We start from the raw sequence: 21,192 nt of genomic DNA on the forward strand, positions 1-21,192 counted from the left end.
GGGCTCAGCCTTCCTCGGGGAAAGCCTTGGCTGGCTGCAGCACTGGAGAGGGCCGGCAGCGGTGGAAAGGAGGCAATTTCCTTCATCAAAAACCCAGTGGCCGGGAAGAGAGGACAGGTTCCAGGAGGGGACGAGTGCCCGCAAGAAGGGTGTGCCAAAAAGATGTGGCTGGCAGCAGAGCAGCTGGCCTCTGCTGCTAATTCAGATTGTCTGGCCCAGGAGGATCCTAATTACAGCACAACTGCTGTTGCCATAATCGCTGCGGCAGGAGCAGTGTGGGCCATAAGGCACTGAAAGGGACCTGGATGTGGCAGTAGATTATTAGAGTTACTGTGCTCTGTCCTGGCTGCTGAGTTGTGCAAAACCTACCAGATGTCAGGGAGGAAGAAATGGGTCATCATCAGAGTAGGCTTGTGCAAATGTCATTGACCGCTTATGTGAACAATGTGATTGCAGAGCCAGGCTGAGGGTGTTCACGGGGAAAGCATTGGAAATGCAGCAACTTTACTTAGGCATCGGAGTCTGATTTGCAAAGCTACTTGTGTGGCTGATGTCTGATGTGAATAACAAACTTCAGTTCTTCACCAGGAGTTGTCTGTAGCTGTGTTGGATGTACCGTTAAGGAAGGCCACTCAGCCACCCCAAACCAGCTGCTGAAAGATGAAATCATCCTTGATGAAACCTGGGCACAGCAATTATCAAGAAAAGCTGTGATGAGAAATGAGAACTATGTTTTAGGATGTGAATGTTATTTCTTTATTTTGGATTCCTGGTATGTTCCATAGGTCAGCTTCTTCGGATATATTTTGAAATAAAAATAATAATTGTAAGCTCAGGAAACAAGCATCCAGAGGGGATGCATCAAAGCAGATGTGATCTTTGTAAAAGCATGGGCAGTTTGTTGGCAGTCTGAAGTTACTGCTGATGTCTATTGTATCTAGGCTAGGAGGTGCTCTCACCATTTCCTTTGGGAGACAGAAGCATCAACAATTTTGCAATGCTCTTTTTCGGAAGTACTCCCTCAGAAAAGGGCTGCGAAATGTTAAACTGCATCTTTGACTTGGAGCCCAAGTGTTTCCTGAGTGGAAAGTCTAATGTTTAGTCCTCAGATGCAAATAAGGGAAGCGGGGTGCAGGTAAAAGTGTTATTCCTGCATCCTCCCGCTTGCTTCCTAGCAGAGGACAGCCACCGGCTGCTTCCCCACAGGCTGTGCCCCAAGCGCGCGTTTCTCTCTTGTGCCAGACTTTAATCACATGCAATCGCCTTATGGATAGCCGGGGCAATAGTGCTGATCTTAAACATTGCTGGGTGACTCGCATTTGCTTTATCTAGGTCTGTTCACACTGCTGCGGCTTTTCTTGCTGGTGACGACGTGGCAGAGAAGGACAGAGTGAGAGAGTGAGATAGCGTGGAAGAGGGAGGCCGTGCCAAGGTGACGAGCTATTTTGCATTGGCATCTGATGCTGCTAATCAGTAACGATGTACTTTAGAAGGTGTCTTTGATAACACACTTTAATAATTTAACACCTCCTCATATTTTTGGATGTATAATTTGCGTAGGGATTACAACCTGAATCTGCTTAGGTGCCTCCGGTTTGTGACACAGCAGCAGCCTTTGAATCAGAGAGCGTCGGCTCTTGCTGCTTAATCTCTGAGGCAGCCAATTTGGGGACAGAAGGAATTTTTACTTTATCTGCTCCGAACACACTTGTACTTTATTCCTTTGTATTGGAAAAACAGAAAAAAAAAAAAGGCAAAAGAAAAAAAATTCTGTGTGTGAGAGCACGCGTGCATGTGTTTATATAGTATGGGAGACAGAGACAAAACTGAACAAGTGTGGGAGGGTGAGAACCTTTATTGTGCAACAAACTGATGGCACCAAATATGCTGCATTTGTTGTGAGTTAAAAGGTTTATACAAAGATTTTCTTAGTAGTGTCTAAGATCTTAATAGGGTAATTAATCTTTCTAAGTGTTAGTGCCAGATTATGGGATCAGCTATTACCCCTGGCTACAGAGTACTCCTTTGTGTGTTGCTATGAACAGGACTAAGTGATGAGACTACTTCATTTGCCAAACAGAGATATGGTTGCTGCTAGCTTGTTTATGTTTGAAATGCATTTTCTGGTGCGGTAAGAGAAGGCAGCACCATTTCCCTGGGAATATTGGTGCCCTGTAAAATGAGCCTTATTAAAAGAGAAAGTGGATGAAGCTCTGTAGAATTTGCAGAGCTTTATAGAATAGTGTATACATACTTTAAGAGACATAATGGTGAGTTTATTGGTTTGACTATTTTTTTTTTCTGAGCAGGGAAATAAATAGATAGCTAATGTAATTGTAAGAAGCAGCTGTAGGAATAGATAAAAAGAGTCTCTACTTAAAAACTTCTGTATGGAATGCAGAAGCCAGACACTTTAGTTGAGGAATTAAATTCAAGTTGTACTGCAGTAGGATAGGGTAGGACATAAAGGACATGGGAGTATTTTCCTGAGAAATAACCCTTGCTCAGGCCTGTTCATTCAAAAGTGTGAGTCAAGTCTATCAGTTGTTTTATTAATAGATAAAGGATTTTTTGTTTGTTTGTTTGTTTTTGTCTTTTTTTTTTTTTTTTTCAGTGACATTGGAGAGGGGGAGAGGCAGGGAGTGAGAGAAAAGTAGTATATTACCCAATGGTTGTCACTGAAACAACAACTGGGTCATCCTGAAGAAATGGCTGCTTGGCTGAATTTTGACATCTCCCATACTGCTGAATGAGCGAACTCTGATCAAGGTCAGTATAAACTGTTCTGCCCACATCACTTAGTCTCCAGTCTAGTGAAGGCTGTTGTGTTCTTAAGTGATGATAAAGGAAAACTCCAAGCTTTAACCTATAATACACCTGTCTTGAACCTACGATTGCTTTTAAGCCATCCCAGGAGTAGTCACCTGTGAGTGACCATATGTGCATGCGTGTGCTTCATGTATAATAGTGCTGGCGAGGTTGCTGTATATTGAGGTGAAATGCTCTGGGCTTGTTCAAGTTGCTGTCATATTAGATTAGACTTTCTTCTAGGTGTTGGGTGGGAGGACACTCACCCAGGGTATGTGGGAGGAAACCTTTGCTGTGTGGCAGAAGAGCTGGTCGGTTTGCAGAAAAGTGAGGAAAAGAGCAGTCGTAGATGTTGGAGGAGGAGGGGATCTCACCACCTCTTACGTTGCTGGTGCTGATGGTGTGCTGCAAGCCCTCTAACAGGGTTGTTATCTCTATGAGGGCAAGTACCTGATTACAGGGTCATCTAGGGGATCTGGCACTGACCACTCACCTCTGTAGCGACCATGGGGCCATGTGTGCTCTTGCTTTGCCTGTTGTGTAATGATTGACAGTTGAGTGATGATGAAAAGGAAAAGCTGCAGAACCTGGTTTACCCACTTTTCAGTCTCAGTGGGAAGTTTACATTTCTACAAGGCTTTGGGGATCAAGGGAGAATCCTGGGATTGTGCCAAACCACCAGAAAAAAGTCATAATGCTCTGGTTTGGCATAAGGTTGAAGAAGCCTCCCTGTGGGCACACAGGGTTGGATGTAGGATTGAAGGGGGTGGTCAGTCAGGCCTTGAAGAAGTTTTTTCTAGATGGTGACACGTGTTTGCCTGGCTTGTCCCTACGCTGAGAGGATGAAGTGCCAGCTCTGCTGGTCTGGTAGGGCTTGTACAACACTGAGCAGCTCCTTGCAGGTTCTGATTGGCTTCCCTTGCAGAGGCTCCTGCAGCTGGCTGTGTGCCAGGGCCCACGGAGGTCTGTGGTATTTGGGATGTCCACCCTGCCCAGCTGCTCTGGGGGAAGGTGCTGCTTAGCTGATGATGAGGAGGTCACCAATTTCTCCCACTGGGTTGCATCAGTGGGGCTGCCCACAAAGGCAGAAAATGGGGGTGATGCTCATCCCACAAACCTTGGGGAGTGGAGGTGCTGCACAGTCATCATTCTTTCTTTAAGTGACTGGAGTATGTTTTCTAGAAATTGAATGTTTGCCTGAAAACATCAGTGAGCTCCTGGCACTCTCATATTGTCTGAGCCTCTTCTCCCGCACCTAATACAGGGATTTCTCACTCAGTGATGCTGCAGAGATGTGCTCTTTTGTAAGCAGATGTCTCCATTGGTCATACGACATCTGTAGCTTTCTGCATTCAGTATTTGCGATTTGTAATTTTTTTTTTATATAAATCTCAGTTTGATTCTAGAGATGTTATGCAACATGAGATGCTAAAAACTCTGAAAGTCTTCGAAGGTAATTACAACTACCTTACCACAAAGAAGCTCCAAGGTTTATGAGAAATAAAAAAATCTATATTAATGCAGAGTTAGATGACCCGGTTGTGACAGAGACCTTTTCAAGTGGAAAATTCAAATCCAGGAAATACAGAATCAAGGTACGTGCCAATAAAACATTAACTCTCCCCCTCTGGAGCTGGCAGTGCTCACTGGGAATTATCTGCAACCACTCCAGCTGCAGTCACTGTATTAGCTGGAGCAGTACAGAATGGTGGGAGGATTAGCTGGAGTTTGGCAGAGTTTGGAGGATAATAGGAAAAAAAGTTCAGGGTGAGTGAGAAGAGAAGCTGAATGCACATACCTCTGTGTGTTTATGTATGCATAAAGAAAAACACCACCTATGTGCCAGGGGGAATTTGGGAATTTTACTTCAGCACTGAGCTGCAGCAAGTAGACAAATATCTAGAAACAGGGAATTAACGGCAGGAAGGCATAGGAAAATATTGACTTACAGGTTTAGTCCTGGGTTGAGGTGCTGTTGTAGGTTATGTAGCTGGGCGTGGGTAGGTGTGCACAGCTTCCATTTGGTACAGCACACCTATAATGCAGTTAGCATTAGCAGAAGGAAGGTTTCAGATGCTGTCCCATGATGGTTATCTGTGGTCATCCCCATTTCCTTGTGTCCACAAACCGTGTTATGGGAGAAGTGAGGTAAGGGAGCAGTTGTACAGTTGAATTTTCTTATTTCCAGAGGATTGCTTATCCAGAGTAGTACGTATTACTGGGCAGCACAGACTTTCTGATAACAAAGGTAATCATCAGTGAATTTCATAGGTTTATTCAATAGTCATAGAAATGTGGGTGGTGGTGGTCTTGTAAATAGTGATGACTTGAGAAGCTGAAGTTGACATAGGTTTTTGCTTTATAAATATATATATATATATCTCACCAATGAGGAAATAAGGCGTCATACGATTAAGTGGTTGTGTTCTTCTTTGTGGTAACAAAATTTGGTTTGTTACATGGAATGGAAATTATAGTCATGTTTTGAAATATCTGTGGGCTGGTAGAAAGAAAGGGAATTCAAACCTGTGGTCTACCTCTCCAAGTCTTCAGTGCTTTCCCTGTGGTGGCTGTAGCAGCTTGAAGCTTGCAAACAGCAGGCTGATACATTTCCATTCCCAAACCCTTCAGAATATCAATACCTCAGAAGCTGTATATTAAGCTCCCCTGTGGTTGGGTTTCTGAAGCTGATCCAGGGCTGAGTCCTGGCCCCTGTGGTGCCTCAGCACACGTTGAAGAGCTGGGGCTCCAGGTCTGAGCACGTACCCTCCATCGCACTGGAGTTCAAATTTGGAGCAAGCTAGAAGCACTTGCAGGTGGGTGTGAGAGGCGTTAAACACCTTTCTGGCAGGCAAGAGGGGTCTGAACTGTCCTGGGTGCACTAGAGTCCTGGATGCCTTTGCTTGGAGGTTGTCCTGGGCAACCCTCAGGCAGGCAAGGGTTGTGGTGAGCTCCTGACAGCAATGCCGGCACAGCCTTCTCCAAGGTGTAGGGCTGGAGCTGGGAAGCTGAAGCCCCAGGCTGTGTGTTGGGCAGAGGCATTTTGAGTTACCTTTTCTCAAAAGACCCTGACTTTGGATGACAAATGGGCCCTTTAGAGGCATGGCACATTTGCAGGTGGTCTGAATTGGCAAAGGTTTCAGACCTCTTTGAAGACTTAACCTTTCAACCAAAAAAGCTTCACAGTCTGTGTGAGAGCTTAACTGGCCCTTCACTATGACAAATACACCCAAATGTCTCCTCTTATCCTTCTTTTTCAGCATACCCACATTGTTAAGAAAACATTGCAATGAAGTGCTAATGTTATTTCAAGAAGCAGCTAAATAAAGCCCCTGGGAGAGAAGCGACTTATTAACAAGTCATGGGACTTTAGTATGCCTCAGGCAACGTTTTCAAACTATTGCTCTCCAAATCAGTCGCTATAATTATACCACTTACCAAACAGAGAAGAACAATGTGGGAAATTCATCTAATGTAATATCATAGGTCTGAGCTTTGGAGCAGAACAAAGTGGGTTATTGAAACATAATAGTAAAATAGGTGTGACTGCAGAATAGTGGGTCAAAGCACACCCTCAGATGAGTAATTAATTCTTACTATCCTACTTGTTCTATATCATCCTTAGTATTTAATTACACAGTCTTCCTTTCCTTCTGTCCCAACATACACCACAAGGCATTTTTTTTTTTCTTCGAGCCTCGGAAATAGTAAAACTTGCTTTATTGGAGCTGCTTTTCTTCAAATAAAACTTCTACCTCTGCTCAGACCTTTTGGACTTTAATTATGGCTTTCTCTGGAGGGTATAAGATGGATGTGGATGTCCTTGTGTCAGATGCTGTACCCTATGTGTTAAGGCAAGAACCTAAAACCGGTAGAGCACTGGAGAAAGCCACTGTCCTCTCTGTAATTTGCAGCCTTTGTTCCAAGCTAAAGCCCTTTGAAAGGGGTTGGGTGTGAGGTGCAGCAGGCTGTTGCCACAACACAATCCTTATCTGGGGATGAGAGGCTAACTTTTTCTGCAAGGATAGATGAGGACTAAATGCAGTAAACACTGCCCTCTTGTTACTAACCTGGAAAAACAAGACCCAAATGCTTTCTTAAAAAAACCATTCCCTGCCTGTTTAGGTGCTTACAATGTTCCTGTCATTTTAGTCTTCAAACGCCTACTATTCTAGCAACTCAGCTGATAGCACTGTGGAAAGTAAATCTCTCTCAAGCATTTTCCTCTCTCTGGCTAATAGCTAATCTAATAATAGTTTGACTCCTACTACCACAATAGCTTTCTTTACAAGATGTGTAGTGGGAGGAGGCTAAAGATTTCATCTCCTCCACAGTGATCCAAAACTTCTCGAAAGTGGTGTAACAGGACTGAATCAGGGCTCTGCACTGCTTATTTATCACACTACAGACCTTTACAGGCTTAAATGTTTCTCAGATTTTACTTAAAAAATACAGAAAAACCAACAACCAACCCTCCTCAACAATGCAAGCCTCCCTCAGTTTTGGTTAATTTTTTCATTTTTGTGTTAATGTTAGTGTTTCCATATGAGATTTATTTATTTAGTGGTTTTTTTTTTTTTTTTTTAAGTGCTTCTTTATATCGGCTCTCAATGATCTTCCTATTAGTACAGGAAGCTGGCAGCAGCCAGTCTGCAGCCTTTGGATAGCCAACTAATTAAGGGGAAAGCAGGTGTGGATGGATCTATTGAGCCTATAAATAATTGCCAAAAATATAAGTTATTGGTCTGTGAGTGTTAGCAGGTGGAGAACTGTTTTATACCTTCAAGGGAGAGAAAAAGCAGCATTAGAGGAAATGTGTGGTTTTTTTTTTTTTTTCTCCCCATGATTTAAAATCGCTTTAGAAATAAAATATATCTGTTCTCAAAAAAAAAAAAGTCACGCACGCAATTAGTCTTGAGGACATATAAAGGTAGTTCAGATGCTCTTACTTTCATTGACCTGGTCTGGGTGATGAACTGCATGATCTGTAAAGAAATAATTCATATTCTTAGGCTGTCAGTTGGAAACATAAATCAAAAGTGACTACACATGCTAGTGCCTATCTTTTTTTGTGGTTCTGTTTATAAATAAAATTTTCCTGCCTTCCATCAAATGCTCAAAATGTTCTAATCTGCAAAAAGCCTCTTTGCCCAGTACTGAAGGAAAATATGATCTATTGAACAAAGCACTATGCAATGGAGTTTGTGTCTAAGAATATATTCTCTCCTCACACTAATTTCTCCTCCTCCCCAATTTCTGTACTGGTTTTTTTCTGTTGTGCTGGATTTAGTAATTTATTCAAACACTTCTAACCAGGGGGCGTTTTCCACCAGGGTGCAGCGGCAAGAGACCACAAAAGCATTTCACAACACATACAAAATACATTAAAACACGTTCAGGGTAGTATAACGTGTGATAAGATAAGGTTAGAATAGAAAGATGTAGGACAGCCACCTACTTACTTGACTAGTTTGATTAATTTTCATCTGACTGATATAAAAGTCTTCTTCATGGATATGTATTAATCTTCTGTGGGCTGCGTATAAATTTGAATGCAAGCAATAAATGAATGCTTATACTAAAGCTTGCATGTGTCAATCTGAGAAAGACATGGTGAGAGGAAAAACTCAGCACTCAAAACATACACATTCTTCTATATTTTAAAGCTCTGGGAGGATCAGCTCAAGCTAACGGTGGTTTATCTGGAGTAGTAAGGAAGGAGACCTGTGGTCTGAGGCTTTGGGGAGGCACTGCTGGAATGTGTGCCTTGAAATGATAATGGCACTTTTTTTTTTCTTTTTTTTTTTTTTTTCCTCCTTTCTTCTTCTTTTGTCCCCCTTAAATACTCAAGGATGGAGATGGGGGAAGAGTTTTCTGGGTTAGATCGATCATTACGAGTTGCCTTTTAATGTCAGCTCTGATTCTCAGGGCACTCAACCGTGATGTGGCTGTGCACATGAGACCTTCTTCCCTGCCTGCCAAGCTATAGGATGCTCTGGCTTGGAAAGGGGGAAGTTTATAACTTTTGCCCCTGGTTCCTCTTTGTATAGATAATGAGATATTCACTAGAGCAAGGACTGGGACTGTGTATCCAGCCTTCCTAGCTAACTGTACTAATTAGTCTCTTTCTGTTTCTTAATGAATCTGTACGTATTCATTGAGAAGTAGAACAGCTCCAATAGGAGAGATTGAAAGAAAAACTCTTTCTCAGAATACCCTGCAGCCTACCTGATAGTTACAACTTTCTCCTGATGGTTAAAGACCATGGTTTAATTTATTTGAATCAGGTGGAGGAAAGAATAAAGCTCTTTTGCCTCTAGGATGAATAGTCTGGCCACTAGACTGTTGCAAGCAAGGAGAATGGTCTCTTTTTGTAAGGTGTCTGTGTGTTGGTCCTTACTACTTATGTTCTTTCATTACAAGTGCATTAAATCAAAAGTTCTCAAATTGCAACTGAAGAAAAGGTTGGCTTGCATTTGTTTACTAGGCAAAGTAAATCTAGATTTTAAAAGCTATTTCAAATCGAGCTAAAAATTTCCTTTCCTTATACCACCCCAGCAATCTTTTTATGGTTTTATCAATTGTATTGACATAATTTTATTGATGTGCTTTTTAAAGCACTTGAACCCTACCTGTTTTCCTATTTCATCCTCAGGAACACTTATGTTTTGTCATATATATATATATAAAATATATATATTTATATACATTGTCACAGAATAAAAAGTACTAGTAAAAATAAAAAAGACTTGAAGATAGGTGGCTAAACATTGGCTGAGAATACTGACAGATTCCATCCTGCTGGAAAAAGCTGGTGGTGAAATGGATGCTAAAAATAAACCTCAACTTTAAAAGTCAGTTCTGACAGACCTGGGTGCTGCTTCTCTGTGTAAAACAATTTGCCACAATCTGTGGGCTGATATTGCAGTAAATTAGGTTCCTGATACTTACTGTTAATGAGTCACTGAATAAATACATCTGTATAAATTAGCCCACAATTTGCCTGTTGCAAAAATAAACACTTTTGATTTCCTGTGTGAACAGCATGACAAGCATTGTACGCAGGAAGTTTTTACCAAATACCTGTGAGAAGGGAAGGGAAAATGGTCAAGAACAGGTATGTGAGGAGTGGGTGGTGGGATGGAGAGGTTCTGCCCTTGCATTGCATCTTGCTAAGCAAGAATGGGGCTGTGCAAGGCAGCGCAGAGTGTCAGTTTACAGATCTGGAGAGTCTTTAGAGCTGTCCTCTTGTTTTAAACTGTCTGTCCTCTGCGTCAGCCTGAATGGGAACAACAGCAGTAAATCATGTATCCAACAGCAGCATTCAAGATGTTAGTTGTGCTTTGGTAGCACCGGGGCTCGGTCTTTGTGACACTAGATGCTCTGTAAGACCAAAGTAGGAAATGTTTCACTCTCAGGGTATTTTACAGTTCGAGTCTCAGAAGATGTATTAGCACTTGGAAGGAAGACAATGAAACCAGCAATGAGAACTTGGATTTATATAGGCCAGACATTTGCACAGTCTCAGTAGATGATTCCTCTGCTTCTCTTGGGTATTTCTGATCTCCAAGTATGGTAGTCCAAGTGCTTTACAAGTCACTGAGTCTGAAGAAGACTCGACCAAACATTTTTCAGTGGAAATATCTCCACTCCTATGCAATGACATTAGCTGAAGATACGTGGAAACAGAAATTAGTTCAATTCTCAGCCCTTGTGAGCTGGGTAGTGCATTTAGCTGTGGAGCTGTTCTTCAGTGCAGGGCATAATCATATTATGTCAGTCTCCCTGAAATGGCTGTCTTGGGTCATTTCCAAGGGTTGCAAGGAGTTCCCTGTCTGCTGGTACTAGACATGTGGCCTTATTGAAATGTCTCCTTCGATATCTAGAGGCTGCAATGTGTCACACTGATACACGTTTTTACTGTAACACTCACTCAACAGCAGCTCTCTGTGACAGTGCTTTTCTAATGCATTGACATCCAAGGAGATGGATGCCTGTATAATGTTACTTCTGTTTGCATAGTTGGTCTGATAAAATGAATATCCTCCCACAAAGTCATTATGTGAGTGGCTTATGACGGCATGCAGGAATATGAACTTCGGTGCTTATTCTACCAAGGATACATATATCCCATGGATGTCCTGTTGCAAGCATTTATTCTGGAGATGAATGGCTACATGTGGTGTGCATGAAAGGATGAATCACTTCTGCTTGGTCACAAATGTGAAGGAAAAGGTACTCAGGGTCTGTCTGAGGTTGGAGGATAAGCAGTGGAAATTGTCAATGCAATAAACCTAAAGAATACTTAGCAATTTCTAGGATCATTTTGGTGGCTTCTTTGAGTTGCAAATGCCTTCAAAAGCACCTAGCAAAATTTTCTGTCTAGTCAATACTATTTCATATGGGTAGCATTTGTTAGGCAAACAGATGTGAGATTTTTATGCAGTTAACTTCTGTCTCTCCCGCTATCAGGCATGGTCTCTGCTCGTTTGTGCACAATGCCATGGTTCCTCATCCACTTTGTGACTGAGTACACTACCTGCAGCTGGTCAACCTGATTTGGGATTTACCATGTGCCTGTCAGCCCAGAGAACACATGAGCCCTGCTAGGGGATGCGCTTGTAAGGGTTCACCAGTGACAGAGGACCAAGCGTACATGCAAATCTCACTTCTGTGTGTGGGGTGATCTTCAATGCTGTGTGAGGAGAAAATAAAAAGATATATGGAAAGCACAAAATGAATGAATGAGCCAACTATACTGTGGCAAACCATAATCTGGCCAGGAGAAAACAGGAAGAGAAGGACTTTTTAAGCTTGACTTTTTTTTTTTTTAAAAAAAAAAGATACGCTTCTCTGAACAGCTATTTCATGATAAAACAATAATTGCGAAGTTGTTTATGGTGCCCATATACACACATATACCTATACATGGTGTGTAACGGCCTGACCCAAGTCAATTTGATCTGCAGAGTTGTGTGCAAGCTTGTACTGGCTGGGGAATTTGCAGTCTCTTTCATATTGCATAAGAAGTATTTGTAGAGATTACCTTTTGCCCAGAAAGGTGAATGCCTCTAGGCTCCTGCTCTGGTAAAGGGAAACAGAGGAGGTCCTCCTAGGTGCAATCTGGAGTGGCAGCGGTATGGGAGAGCTTTTCTATCAACAGTGAGGGTCGAGGCTGATGTGAGCCTGAGTCAGTACCCTTCATAGGGAGATGTGAACTTGGGGAGGCCAAGTGGTTGTTATTTATTTATTTATTTATTTTTAAAGAGGCATGCATTTAAAGTTAAGCTTTTAAACTCTTAGTTCGGCATTAAAAACAGACACCTGGCTGTCCCAGCAGCAGGTCGCACATGGGCTCTCCTGCTTGCTGCAGGGTGATCTGAGGTCCTGGGGCTGTGCCACGCTTTCTCCAGCCTCGATCCACTCAAAGCTTTGGCTCTGTTTCACAGCTCTTCATGGAAATGACTCCTCATTCTGGTAGGGGTTCAGTCTGTTTCTCAAATGATAATGTAATCCAGACATGAACTGGCAGAAATGTCATGAGACTTCTCGTTCTTGTGTATTTCCAGTGTGACCGAGCTCAAAATATCCTGAGAAAGGCAGGCTTGGCATTTTTTCTGATGAACTGACACTGACCTGATAGTTTATTGCGGTTTCTTCCCCAAAATATGGTTACATAGGAAAGAGACCAAAGGATCCCTTTCCCATCCCTAGCTTGTTTTCCAGCTGTTATAATATTAAAAACTGTTATTTTTCCACTCTGTATTTTAATAATTGCTGCTCCATCAAAATACAGTTGAAGACCACCTTTAAGCATATGCTAATGTTAACTTAAAACCTATCTACCTCTGAACCATGTGTAATATACATTTCAGGAGTCTTAGTGCACCAGGTAGGAGAAGAAAAATGGAAGTTTAATGTAGCCGTCTGAGTACAAATTCAGAGGGGGTCCTTCCTCTCTCAATATATGGGCAGCCTAGCATGACTTACCTCCTTCTTAGATTTACATCCCAGAGTTGGGCAGAGTGAATTGCTGCCATTTTTATGTTTGTGCCTTGAGACAACAGGACCTTTCTTTCTCTCTGCCTCCCTGTTTTGCTCCAGTAGCAGTTAGGGATTCCTGATATATCCTGAATGATGGAGGGACAGAAGGTGTTTCATAGGCTTTTTCCAGTCTTGTCTGTATGCAAAGTGGAGTACTCATGTGGCACAAGAACAACCATTGGGAAAGAGACTCTGATGATGGGCTGGGGTCAAGTACCATGTTTTCTGAATCCTCTCACAGCTGGGCAACCTGCGTGCCTGACTTAGTGAGCACAGTTGTGGCCATATGGTGATAGACAGGGACTTTAACACAGATCCTGTCCCCATTGTGTGTAATCTGCCATTTTTTGGAGGAGGAAAGCCTAATCTTGACTTTTCTGCCTAACCTAGACAAACTTCCTCAAGAAAGAGATCCCCTCTTGTGGAAATCAACTAGGAGACACAGGTAAAAAAGATGACATCATTTCTTCATATGTCTTTCCAATGTAGTGACAAATAGGTAGAGAAAGGTGCAAGTGATTAATCTGAAGTCTCGCAGGAAAACTGTAGTAGAGCTAAGAAAAAATCCTGCTCTTCAGCCTCATAGCACTGACCTCCCTGTGAGCTTCTTGTTTTCAATTGCTGAACCAGAATGGCAGCATTTCACACCACATATATCCATAGTTTTTTGGAAGATATAAGGTATGAGGCACTGGCAGGCCAGATTTGCTGGCTTTTTCCATTTGGTTGTTGTTGGGCAGCTGCGTTTACTGCCTGTCTGTTCTAGTCTTGGCCAGGCACTTCTGCTGTTTCCAGATGTTGGTCCTCAGCACCTAACTGCCAAGACATCAGTGCAGATGGGGTCATAGGTGTTGCTCAGAGAGGAGTTTGGGAAGAAGCTTTCTTCCAGTTTCTACTTCTCCCAAACATTTCTCAATGGTAGTGGCAAGTGTGCCACCTATGGAGGGCTGAGCTACCTCTTCCACAGATAAGAAAGCATGGGAGACAAGCAGGTGAGCCTTGTCCTACTGGTTTTGAGCTAGTGGCTGAGCTGAGCTAATAGTTTGTATATGCCTGATATAAAGTCAAATGCAACACTCAGTTAAACATATCACTTTATTTTTAAAATCTGCTTAGCTTAGGTGTGCCGGTAATATCTGGCAATGACTCTCCACAGAGAGTTGGCCTGCTGCATGCTTGTTAGAAATGCAGAAAGGACCATCAGTGCCAAAGCTGCAAAAGCTTTGTACTATAAAATATCATAGTGTAACAGGTACATCACAAATCAATACTACAGAAGAATTTGAAATACACCGTGTAGAAATATTTACAGACCATGGAGATTCAGAAATATTGCTGGTGTGGTTGGGGGAATCAATACATGAGGGTAATTACGAAATGCCGCCTTCTTCTGAGGCAAAAAATATAGGTCCCCATCCTACCTTACAAGCAGTTAATGGGGACCTTTATAAAGTTCCACTGAAGCCAATGGGAAATTTGAGGGGTTTCTTTTCCTCAGCTGAGTTGTCTAACTGCACCCAGTATTAAGTTACAGAAATCCGTCCCTTCTAGTTATTTTAAGGAAAAAAAAATATCCAAGAAAACAGGAAAACTCTGAGATGATAAATGGCTGGAGAAATAAATGTTTAAAATGCAGGAAATTTTAGAAAAACCTCTAAAAACAGTTCCTCAGGTTTTCATCTAGCTACAGGTTTGATTCTGGAAATGCAGGGATCAAAATGAAGTATGTCATTTAGGATTTCTTTTTTTTCTTTGGATTTCTGTAGGTCTTATTTAGTTTTCCCTGCTAAAGCAGATGTAGGGATGATAACACTTCTGATGGTGTTTCATTCACCTCCCTCTATGACACAGTGACTTGCTTAGTGGATGAGGGAAAGGCTGTGGATATTGTCTACCCAGACTTCAGTAAGGCCTCTGACATTGTTTCCCACAGCATTCTCCTGGAGAAGCTGGCAGCTCATGGCCTGGATGGGTGTACTCTGCAATGGATAAAGAACTGGCTGGATGGCCAGGCCCAAAGATTTGTGGTGAACAGAGTTGAATCCAGTTGATGGTTGGTCACAAGTGGTGTTCCCCAGGGCTCAGTATAGAGGCCAATTCTGTTTAATCTCTTTATCAGTGATCTGGATGAGGGGATTGAGTGCACACTTAGTAAATTTGCAGACAACACCAAGTTGGGTGGGACTGTTGACCTGCTGGAGGGTAGAAAGGCCATACAGAGGGATCTGGACTGGCTGGATTGTTGGGCTGAGGCCAACTGGATGAGGTTCAACAAGGTCAAGTGCTGGGTCCTGTACTTGGATCATAACAAGCCCAGGCAGTGCTACAGGCTGGGGTAAGAGTGGCTGGAAAGCTGTCTAGAGGAAAAGGACTTCAGGGTGTTGGTCAACAGCAGCTGAACATGAGCCAGCAATGTGCTCAGGTGGCCAAAAAGGCCAACAGCACTCGGCCTTGTGTCAGAGATAGTGGGGCCAGCAGGACTAGAGAAGTGATTGTGCGACTCTGCTCAGTGCTGGTGAGGCCCCACGTTGAATCCTTTGTTCAGTTTTTGGCTTGTCATCATCAGACATTGAGGTACTGGAGCAAGTTCAGAGAAGGGCAATGAAGCTGGTGAGGGATCTGGAGCATAAGTCTTGTGAGGAGCAGTTGAGGGAGCTGGGGCTGTTTAACCTGGAGAGGGGAGACTTCATCACACTCTACAACTACCCAAATGGAGGTTGCAGCATGGAGGGTGTTGGTCTCTTCTTTCAAGTAGCAAGTGATAAGATAAGAGGAAATGGCCTCAAGTTGCACCAGGAGAGGTTTAGATTGGTGACTGAGAAAAAATTATTCACTGAAAGAGTTGTCAGCCATTGGAACAGGCTGCCCAGGGAAGTGGTGGAATCACCATCCCTGGAGGTGTTTAAAAGGCACGTAGATGAGGTTCTTGGGGACATGGTTTAGAGATGGACTTGATAGTGTTAGGTTAATGATTGGATTCAATCTTAAAGTTCTTTTCCAACCAATATGATTCTATGATTCTATATAGCCTCTACTCTTAGTTGCTGAATGTGAGTTATGTGGCCTGTCAAATATTTTGGAAAGACTGTATTTAACTCTTGGGTAGGAGAAGGCACCTCATCCCTGCAGTAAACTTACAAGCAGGGTGGAGATGGAGGCAGCCTGGCCTTGGCTGCTTCAGTTGCTAAAACTCTTTCATACTGTGCAGTAATGTGGTCTGTGGTTGCTGTCTGGTAAAGTACAGCCTACAGAGGTCAGATTCCGTGGAGTCCTCTCTGGTTCTGCAGGCACATGAGAACATAACAAATACCAGATTTGTGCCTCTTCCATTGGTCTGAATTCTCTGGAGCAGGGAGAATATGGCCTCGATATCTCCACTGAGATAAACAAAGGCAAGTTTTAGCTAGTATACATCAGAAAATAACATTTATTGAGATTAATCTGACCTTAATGAAGGCTTCCGGACATCTCCAGTCTCCATGGCAGAGAGTGCTCTTGTGATGATGCTGTGCCATTAAGCCAAGAGGGAAATCCATTTTTGCAGGTGCTGCTGACCGCACAAAGGTGCTGGGGGAATGCAACGCTGCTGTGTGCCTATGCTGTGAGACAGGAGGAGAGGTCTCTGGATACTTCCAGGAGAGCCAGTGGCAGTACTTCATTGAGCATCCTGCCGCCATGTGAAGCTTCTCCCATTAGAGCTGTCACTTTGGCATTAGTACTGTCTGACAGCATGGCAGTGCTGCAGTGAGGTCACCTACCAGCTAGTGCTCTGATGTTTCCCGGTCAAGATGGCACTGCTAGCCTGATCGAAATGGTGCCTCAGCAGAGTGTTTTGAAGGGAAGCCATCTCCAGAGGATGGAAAAGTCAAAGCTGTGAGGTGGACAGACTTACAAGAGAAAGGGGTGAGTTGTGGGTATGTGTTGCACCAAGTCTCTTTAGATGGTAGTTGAATAAAGAGAAGTTACAGCAGAACCTGCGGGTTTGGAAGCAGCCAAGAAGGAAGAGCCAAAAAATCTGGAGGCAGCAGAAGCTGATCTTCCGTGAGCACCAGAGACCAGTCGACCCAGCCCAAGCATATTGTTACTGTTTTATTAAAGGGGTTGATTTGGAGAATGTTGTGTTTGCAATTCAGCATCATGCCTTGGAGCCTTGATTTCAAGCCTTTATTTATATGCTTAATTGTTGCTATGGAAATTCAATATTTAAAGAGGTAATTATTGCTGATCTTGTTGCATGTGTCCATTTCTGATGTCCAGCTGTTAGCTCTTTAGCTCCAGTCTAGCAGATTAATTACTACTATTGATTACTTTGAGCTTCTCTCTTCACACCTGCAGTTTGTGTAATTAGCCGGTGGCCTCCTCTGAAAATTAGGAGCAGTTTCATTTTGGCACCTTGCCATTTCTCAGCCATGTGCATTACACTGATGAACAAAAGCAAATCTGTTTTAAATAGAGATATCTGGGCAATGAACTCTTTGTATTTTTGAACTATCTGTGGATAACTCAAATTACACCATGTTAGCAAATATTAGACTCCATTGGAAGACTACAGATAGTGAAAAAAAAAAAAAACAAAAAACCAAAAAAGCAAACAAACAAACAAAAAAACCCAAAACCCACAAAACCCCAACAATTCCAAAGCACTGATATTTGTTCTGAGTCCCCACCAGTCAGTAAATGGTGTCCTCGCTTTTTGAAGTTTATTGTCCATAGTGATTTTTGCACTAAATGGGTCCCAACTATTTGAGTGCAATCACTTCTACTTTCAACATGCTTTTCTGAGGTGGAATTGTCTTTTCCCTGCTCTGTGTGTGAGATTTTTCCTGTCGTTCTTCCTGGATGCATATCAGGGCATATCAGAGGGACATTAAGCAGGGGCATAGGAGGGGTGTACCCATATCCGGGAGACCCTTCCCTATCCTCTCCCTTTCCAAGCACTGTGCTTGTCCCTGGCGATCTACTGTTTTCCAGTGACCACCCAATGACCATGCCCCTTCTTGGAAAGAAAAGCTTGTTCTGAAATTCCGTCCCTTTGCACATCAAGGAGGAAAAGACTGAGAGTCTGTAGGCTTTGTTTTAAGAAAGAAAATATACTACTTTTGCCAATGGGGTCATGGCTTCCTCCTCTCCAAAAAGAAACCTTTTCTTTATGTGAGCCAGGTTGCTAAGCACAGGTCATACTAACATTGTGTGATTTCAACAGAAGCAGCGTGCTGGGAGAGTGAGGGGTGAACTCTGTCTTTGCTCTCTCTGGGTGAGCATCCAGTCTAGATTTGTAGCAGACCAAGGACAGCCCAAAAGCATGATATGGGTGGCCTGTGAACTGAAGTATGCTGAAATTCAGTGTTTAGGAACTAACTTTCATATTAATGCTGTGTGACTGGATGGTCTCCATGTATCAGTGGTTTAGTGTGCTGTGGTTCAGGGTGGTGAGTCTCCAGAGTCAAGGTGGCAATAAAGATGCGCTCCAATTCACGGGTCAAACACCATTCCAAAAGTTGTGAAGTTTAGGGAAGGGAGGGAATTCATCTCTTTTCTGGTTGGGTAACATAGTTGTTTTAGACTATTTGGTACAGGACTGGCCTCCAGACCAGAAGGTCCCCAGCTGGAATCTCATCACCGCCACTGTTTCTAGATTAAATTCTAAATTGTGTACTGTCATTTGGAGGCCTTCTGTGCAGGGTCTCACTGAGTCACCAGTTATTAGGAATGCCTCCTATTATCGCAGCCCTAAAAGCTATTTGAACAGAAGCCTAATGTGACTGTGATTTCCAAGGACCATTTGCTGTTATTGCAGCTCTGCTTTGCTGTGAGTGAGAGAAACAAACCAAAGTTGCTTTCAGATCACATGAAAAGGAGGGACAGGGAAGCAGTGGAACTAGAGTGACATTCAAGCTGCCAACAACCATAAATTCTCCAAAAATAAAAAATATTTTTATTAACTAGAGCGGGGTCATTTCCACTGCAAGAAAACGAACGGGTTAATTTTCTTCAAGCAGATACATTTCCAGGATTCTGTAATTCTTCCCAGTTTTCTAAGTAGCTGCAAAAAGCAGCTGCTGAGAAAGTACATGGAGCCTATGCACTGCTCCACCCTGTGAGCCAGAGGGACCTCCTCTATAGAAGAGGAGGACATAGCAGAAAAGCAAATGTCGGCTCTCTGGGAGAGGAAGGCAGTTACTTGTGTGCACAGAATGGGAAACTACAAACATAAATATTATTCTGAAGGCACACAAGTGCATGTGAGAAGTCTATATGATGTGGGAGAGTTTGCAATCTGAATAATATGGTTTAGGGGGTGGATTTCAGAGTGCTCTCGATTCTACTTTATTGCTGTTTTTTTAATAAGACTTCTTAGTCCTAAGTTCCCTCCATTAAATGAAAGTGGAATTTTGCCCAAAGAAGGGCTGATTAAGGTAATAGTAAAATAGGTCTTTTGTAAAGAATTTTAGAAGATCACTTGTATCTACAGCTATGTGTGCTGTGAACAGCTTGCTGCTGTTTAGGGGTACTGATGTGAAATGGCATTGGTCCATTAGAGCTAGTGGTTAAATGCTGGTTGAATACACGGCCAAATATTTGTATTAGTCCTGGGTAATACAGTTGTATACACAACTGAGCCCTGACTATCCCTTATCTAGCCTAGTGCTGAGGTGTTTGGCAAGGATAAGGGGCTACATCATAGACACTATTCAGAGCATGAGGTGCCAGACATCTTCTTCATATCAGATGGTCTGCAGCCAGCCACGCTTGCAGAAGGACAGACGGCTGGTGAGGGAGAAGACAACTGGAAGCTGGGACCATTACAGGAAGGCAATGGTGCTGCCAGCCATTTTCCTTCCTTGTTCCCAGCTGGATATATCCCATTTAAGATGCTGCTGTACTGTCTTGAGCAAACAGATTAGCAAATGGGAAAGAAGTTCAGCTAGCTGTGGGGTAACAAATAGGTGGCCAGACAGAAGAGAGAGCAAATGTCTTTATGCATCCATGTTATGTATCCAAGTGCTCACAGCACTTGGACGTGGCACAGGCTGAGTCACAGGGGTGCTTTCATGGCTGGCTTACTGTACTTTGAGATCTCTGAAATTTAGGGCTGAAGTTTCAAAGATTTCAAAGTAGCCAAAATCCCACCTACTGCAGCAGGGGTCATAGTCTCTGGCCAGTGAAAGGTGCAGAAAGGCCATTCCTGTGATGGTTGTCCTTTGGGTTCAAAGAGTAGCAACTGATCTAATTCTGTTGAGAAATAGCAAACCAGCCTGGAAAAAGTCAGGTCTGCATGTACAATGGAACTGGCTTGGTACCAGCTGCCTATGTTACATGATTTAAATCACCTATAGGCCTTGCTTTGACCTAACCAAGATGAAGCCTGGGACAATTTGCTCCTACCCACACAAGAAGCTGGATCTCATGGCCTGCAGGTGCAGGTGAGACATTCATTCCCATATTGATGATGAGGCAGACCTACCACACTTATGGTCTGTGTCTGTCATCAGGGCTAATGTGCTGTGTAAAAGTGGTGACAAGCTGGAAGACTTCTGGGGCAATTCCCTTCCTCCTGGAGGAAGATAAGGTCACTGGTACCACACCTTTGGGGTTGTTGGTAAGAGAAGTGCTCTATCTACAGCCTGTGACTAAAGCTGTGATTAAAGGCAATGAGTGTCTCATCCTGAAATAAAATAAGTTTGCTTAGCTAACAATTCAAAGGCGCCTACTGGCGTTATCAAATACTTCTGAGTGGCCAATTCAAGAGGATCTGAATATGTGCACTTTTGGAGATTGCTGCTTATATCATTCTGTTGCCTGTATTTTTAGATGTGTAAACAGTCTGATGTGTTGCTGTGCTTAGAGTATGTTAAAGATGTGACTTGAACAGCCTATCGCCCTTTTTGAGAGGTCTCATCATTCAATTTCTCATCATTGCTGGAGCTTTTTTCCCCATTTTACTAGATTGAGAGGTACTGCCTACTGCCACCATACACTTCTGTGACTCTGAACACAGCTAGTTCAGACTAAAGTCCTTTCAAAACACTAGTAAACAGGAATAAGTGCATGAGATATGTATGCAATGATGAAAATGAGATGCTTACAGCTGGCAAGTTGTGTATCAGAGATTTGTAGATTTGGAGTGCCCTTTATTTCTTGACTGTTTGTCTCAGTGCACTGACTTTGTTCATATGCTAGGTGTTGCATTTGGCCTTTGGCATCAGCCTATGCAACTGTCACTGACTTCATCTGAAGCTGTGTTGAAGTGCTGTGCTGCGTCACCTCCTCCTTGCCCAGGAATTAAGTTGTTTGAATTGTTATGTGTGTGATCCTTCTCTCACCTAATGACACAAGGTG

At 42.9% G+C, this 21,192-nt stretch overlaps 1 long non-coding RNA gene across 10 annotated transcripts in view; it reads left to right on the forward strand.

Annotated features, from left to right (window-relative positions):
• LOC136098419 (uncharacterized) overlaps positions 1–21,192 on the forward strand; it is a 71,526-nt gene that overhangs the window by 39,718 nt on the left and 10,616 nt on the right. For all 10 annotated transcript variants that reach the window (XR_011737575.1, XR_011737572.1, XR_011737574.1 and 7 more), the window contains 2 exons: positions 1,333–1,432; positions 2,615–2,769. This is a non-coding gene — a long non-coding RNA (uncharacterized lncRNA). The remainder of the gene's footprint in view (positions 1–1,332; positions 1,433–2,614; positions 2,770–21,192) is intronic.

The sequence above is a fragment of the Patagioenas fasciata genome, chromosome 2, assembly GCF_037038585.1.
Source record: "Patagioenas fasciata isolate bPatFas1 chromosome 2, bPatFas1.hap1, whole genome shotgun sequence".
Classification (NCBI taxonomy): domain Eukaryota; kingdom Metazoa; phylum Chordata; class Aves; order Columbiformes; family Columbidae; genus Patagioenas; species Patagioenas fasciata.